This window comes from Polyodon spathula, chromosome 24 (assembly GCF_017654505.1).
Source record: "Polyodon spathula isolate WHYD16114869_AA chromosome 24, ASM1765450v1, whole genome shotgun sequence".
In the NCBI taxonomy this organism is placed as follows: Eukaryota; Metazoa; Chordata; class Actinopteri; order Acipenseriformes; family Polyodontidae; genus Polyodon; species Polyodon spathula.
The window spans coordinates 4,334,426-4,340,869 of record NC_054557.1 but is presented as its reverse complement, the minus strand read 5'-3'; positions in this window follow the sequence as shown (position 1 = coordinate 4,340,869).

Genomic DNA, 6,444 nt, shown 5'->3' with positions numbered 1-6,444 from the left:
TCTAAAATCATGTTGAAGATGGTAAAGCACAGGAAAACATGGTACAGAAGTGAGAGCTACAGTAGGGTAATTATTACTTAAAATTACATATAAGCAAGGGAAATATGATACAGCTGCCAAATTACTTTGCAAATGTTCTGTGATAAATGTTTATGTGGGAACAGAGAAATCAGTGTGAAAAAGTAATACTGCTGACAGTAAAATATGCTGCTTGATGTGCCAGATCTTCTCATGGAATGATTCCTGGAAGCAGTTGACTTAATTTGTAGTTAAAATATAGTAAGTGCTGCTATAGAAAGGTGTTGTGGTTATTACACTATGTAACATTGATATACTTAATTCAGCTTCATTTGTAAGAGTTAGAAAACCCTCACTGTTTTTTTTTTTGGGGGGGTGGGGGTGGAGGGTGGGACGGGATGGACATTTGCGATGAACACCACAAGTGCATGTCTTGTGGTATTTTTTATATTTGTCTCATTGTATAATTTCCTCCTTGCTCAGAGTCAGTTCCAAGAGTTAAAATATGTGCCCAATTCTGGCATTATCATTTAAAAAGCAGGGTACAAAGTCTAATAAAGCATAGTAAAGGCATGGTGAAACACAGAGAGGTAGCCCCCAAATGTAAAATGAAATGACCAGAATAATGTACAGTTTTAGCAAAAAGAGAATTGCTTTATTAGGAAACTGGTCTACCCTTTTTTGTTTTTTATACACGTTACATCTAAAATGCCTAGAAATATCTCAGGAAAGTATAGTTCCACTCTGGTGTGTCCCATCTCCTCCCCTCTATCTAAGTATATTCTGTTTGTGGGAGCGTGTGTTTTACAACATGACCTCCTGCACAAACAACATTTGTTCCTCCCCCGTGCTCGCTCTATCAGCTACCAGCATATCAAAACCAATTTTGCCTGCCTGTTCCTCTGTGCTTAATGTGGAGATAGCAGGAAAGGTGAACTCGGGGTCTGTAATGCTTCATGAGATTCTCCTTGGTTATCAGAGAAGAAGCCAAGGTAATATCCACCTGCTCGTAAATCAAAGCTTACATTCATTTGAGCAGGAGAGAGAGAGAGAGAGAGAGAGAGAGAGAGAGAGAGAGAGAGAGAGAGAGAGAGAGAGAGAGAGAGAGAGAGAGAGAGAAACTGACTGACTGACTTTATTTAAACAACATGGAAAATGAAATAAATCATGTTAACGATTAAACGTTTTCAGATCAGTTGCTCTATTACAATTTCCTATATTGCATCAGCCAATTTTTAATACAGATTTGTCAAGGTCAGGGACCTTTTTATGATAACCATATTCCAGTTCAATTGCAGACATAACAAGTGGCCAAAAATGCTGTTATGGAGCACACTGCTTGACTACACATTATTTGTATTCCCCTATGTGGATTTTGGAATAAACATTATTTAACATTATGTTATGAAGGCCATTTAGGACCTGTACCTACTATTGGGTTGGGCCACCATTTGCCCGTATCACAATCTTGACACAGCATGGCATAGACTCCACAAGGTCTGGAAGGTGTCCTGAGGGATGTTAATCCATTCAATCATTAATAAATCACGCTGTTGGTTAAGACAGGGAGGCAGAGGAGAAACAGGGTGACAAATGTTCAAGTTAATCCCCAACGTGCTGAATTGCATTGAGGGTTGAAAGGAAGTCGGTCGTCTAGAAATGGGGTGGAGCTTTGGTGTACTAACTCATCGACCCGGAAGGGAAACGATGTGACAGCCGCGGATTTGAGAAGTGGCTGCAATCATTTACCAAGGGGTTATGTGTGACGGTACAAAAAGGGGACAAAGCGATGTGATCTGTTCCTTCATTTTGGTTGAGAAACAACCCGAAGGACCTGTGTTTGTGAACTCGTTGTGAAATCGTATCTTGAGTGTTTGTTTGTTTTGTCTCTAATTGTTTCTTGTTATTATTAGTAGATGGCTAACACGTTCCAGAGCTGTTGCCAAGGGCAGACATGAATCTGCAGCATCATGATTTACACGATTTATTGTAACTGCACCACGAGCACTACAGCACATACTTTGTGTGTGTAAATTTACTGTGTTTACTATTTGGGACTGCAAACCCTTTATTTAGAACAGTGCAATACACATTGCTGTGTATTGCCTGGGATTTATTATTTACGGTCACCAGTCTTGGATTACACTTTGCCTTTTCGATGATCACAGCATCACTCCTGCACCTGCACACCGCAAGTCACTTTGCCACGAATGTCCAGTTCAGTTCTTCATGTTACTTTTTGAAGTTGACTGGTAATACAGCATTAAAGTATCTGCAAAGAGCGTTTGATAGATATTTTTCAGTAACAGCTTCAAATAAATGACCATTACAAAATCAAATTCACCTTTACAATAATGTCTGCTTTTTTCATGTAGGAAAATCTAAGACCTACAAAATATGCCATGCCCCAGAACCAGGGCCATGCCAAATCTAGTCATAGAAGGCAGGTTCTAATAATGGCCAGGCAGTGTATGCAAAGGAAGAGCACGCCATAATTAACACATGCAGGTAATCAGACAGCCATTTCCCTTTTAAAGAGTAACATTCATACAGTATTTTCATCAATTTCACCACAGCTCAATACAGTACCTGCAGGATTGTGTCTCACATCACATCTATCTTTAAATCTCAGACAAGAAACATCTGCTTGTTTATCTCTGCTAATTGTGCACAAGATCTATAGAAAACAGCCACTCCACCTTTCATCTGTGTTTATCTTCTGAGCTATCACATTATCACAGGCCACTGGAGTAACTTTACACTGTGTGAAAAGACTAAACCTGATAAATGACTCTACATTTTTAAAACGCATACGAGTAGGTGCCTGAACAGCATCTATACCCACAATGCAAACTATTTGCAACTAGGAATTGAAATCAGGGCCACACAAAGGAAGGACAAGCCATCTAGAAGACAAGTGATCAGTGTGCTTATTTGTGTATTTATTTAAACGTACTCAACCATAACTCAACTCTTGATAGGAAGAATAGAAGATACTCTGGTACATACCCTTTACTCAATGTGTAAGTCTTTGAGATAAATCAATGAGATTGATATGGTATAGTTTTGACATCTGAAAAGCACATTGAATTCAGACTGTCGAGCAAGCTGAATGAGCCACAGCAAAGCACCAGAATTTAGATTGAATTGATCTGAATTGAATTCTAAAGTTACCAAAGTCCAGGCTACTGACAATAGATCTTTTATAAATATCGGGTTATTGTACCCAAACGCCAGTCCTTCCAAAAGATGGCAAAAAGGACCTCACATTTGTAGTACATTATACAGCAGAGTAGATATTGAATACAAGCCCACATACAACATCTATGTTTTTGGTATAATTCATAAAATTCTGATCAACTTTGCTCAGCTAATTTATAATACCCCAATATTACACTGATTGGTACCCACTTGTGCAAATACAGGATTTCTGAAATTTAAAATGTGGTTGAAAATTTGTCAAAAGAGAAACAATTTGGTGTGAATCTTGTAGTTGGGCATAATCCTTAAAAAGAGGCCCCAAGACTAGAGCACCCTTTCTCTCCTACTCGCACATTTTCAAGACTAGAGCACGCTCTCACTCTCTGGCTCACATGCTTCCTTTTTGTCTCCTTATGGTAAGATGACAGGTTGGATTTTAACTCAAGAGTCCATTCTTTTTGAACACTTTGCCGGCATGCTGCCTGTGAATTATTCATGTGATGTTTGTGTTTTCTTCAGCTTCTGTGACTAATTGAATCCTACCTTTTTCTAATTTCCATTAGAGACTCTTCTGAGCCACTGAGCGTTAACCCTGCACCGACCTTGGTAACATTTCAAAATCCATTCCTTAGCAGGAAAGTCAAATGTATAAGTCATTTGCTCACTTGCACTCTATATAAATGGATGAACAAACATTATCTATTTAATGATGTATTTTAGGAAAGAAGAAAGGAAAGCAGATTTATTACATTGTGCACAAGGTACTTGCTCTCTCTGCCTTTTGTTGTGGCATCAGGATGACGGATTCAGTCATTTTAACTTTATGTGTAATTTCTTGAAAAACTGGGGACATGTGTTAGTTTAAATCCCTCTGCAGGGGGGTTTGATGATTACCAGTCATTTTCCAAATGCTCAGTGTTTTTAAATCACAGTTGCAGCCTTGTACTGTAATGCAGGCTAGCTCATCAGCTTGATTTTAAATTCTGTGAGTTTACTTTCAACTTTAAAAGCTTCTTAAAACACACATGCTTTTTCCCTAAAAACAAGACAAATAAGCAAGCCCATTATTAAACTATTTGTAACTAAATAAATCTTCTTTTGCATGTCTCATTTTACTCCTTTTAAGTTTCAAACGCTGTTGAGGCAGAGTAATGCTTTAGAACATAAACTGTAATGCAGCTTTTGCTTTGTTTAGTTCAGCTGTTTTTGGCTTTCTCTCACAGATTAATACAGTTCTACCATTAGCAGATGTCCCTTGTGTTTTAATTAAAAATCTTAAAAAAAAACTATTTCATCTTAAAGAAGAGCCAAATATTCAAATTTCTCTACACTGCATTCAATTTGCTGGCTCTAGCCTCCTCCTTCATTTGTTTCTTGTTGCTATCAATTGATTAGCCTTAAGACCCTATGATACTAAGTTGTCAGCAAGATACATGAATGCCCTGTTTGTTATAATAATTACAGGTCCAAAACAATCCAAGTTTCTAGCCAACACCCCTAACTGCGCAGCTTTTTGTTCTGGTTTGTAAGGAGAATTCATGAGAGTTGAAGGCTTGACTTGCACCACAGTAATTGTTAAAACAATGCAAATCTTAATCTGGAATACAAGTGCACTGAAATCTAAACGCCAGGCTTTAAACCCCCCACCTGCCTACTTGTCTATCTGTTTGCATGGCGTAAAATGTGCTTCATTTATTATTCAAACCACCCTGCTTATAACAGCATTGAAAATTACACTGCACGGGTATTAAGTTGTTTTCTGACTGTATCTATGTGCCAGATTATCTTCAGTTAATTAAAAATGAAAACATTGTATCAGGAGCAGTTTAACTGATATAAATAATACAATAACATTAGCTCAATGAAAAAAAAGAATTAAAAAAGAATTCACTGAACTACTAAATATTTTTCTAAATGGACACAATATATAATCCATTTTGAATGTAGCTCAACTCAACCACAGTTAATGTAGTTATTTCTAACTAGTTTTATACAATTTAAACATTCCTCTCAGGAAATGTACCTTTGCTTCAAAATACCATAAAAAATTATTCATGCAAAAAAAGTCATTCAATGTGTAGGTATCATCCTTCTATTCACTGCCAAAAATCCCCTGTGAGCTATATAATAATGATTTAATACAAGGAGAATAGAATGTAACTTGTTTCTATAATTAAATAGAATGAACAGCAAACAACAAAAATCCAAGATAATTTCTTTGGCATGATGTCTGGAATGGTGGCAGCTCTCTATTCATCATAATTCTCAGCTCTGCTAAATAACTCCCCCCCCCCCCCCCCCGATCCAGCAACCACACACACACACATACACTTCACAACAGTGTGTGTGATAATGCAGGGAGATGGTTAAAATCCTCCCTGCCAGAAACATATTTGTTTATTGTTTAATTATATTTGTTAATTGTTTTATTAGTTAATTATCACCTGCACCTGGCTACCATTGTAAATTAGTGCCAGGTGCAGGGTATATAAAGAAAGGCAGAACATTGCTCAAGGCTGCTGTGTGAATAAGCCAGACTGTGCGTGCGTGCGTGCGTGCGTGCGTGCGTGCGTGCGTGCGTGCGTGCGTGCGTGCGTGCGTGCGTGGTTAATTAAGAGAAAGGTAGTGTAAAACCTTTAGTTAATTGTGAAGAAACCGTGTGTTTTTGTTTGTTTGGTTTTGTTTAACAGGTAAACAGCTTAGCTGTCCTGTTTTATAGTTTAGATTCCTGTTTATGTTTAGTTAGTGCTGGAAAAGAGCTAGGTGTTTGTTTTCATATATATTTATTTTGTATTGTTAAAATACAGCACATCAGCACTTTAAAACTTCAAATCTGTGTCTGGGTCCACATTTAAAGGGGCAAATGAACCATGGAGAGTGCAGCTGGTTTACAAGTGTTAATAATACCACCACAGCCCCACCTGCATTCACAAAGAGGCACACTCTCTTCATCCCCATCACAAGACAAACATATTACATATGTCCATGCTACAAAGACACATCAAAGAGGTTGCCCTAGCAACCAGGGATGGAAAAGAGTAGTTATGAGATTTGTTGAATACATCAACAGATGAAGATCAATGGAACACAATAGAAGCCACAGCAAGTCAGTGGGGTCAGGTGGTACAGTAAAGACCTCTGTTCCAATGGATTGGTGCTTATGGTGAATCAATGGCAGTTAATACAAAATACTATTACTGTAGAAGAGCTATTGTAATGGATGGT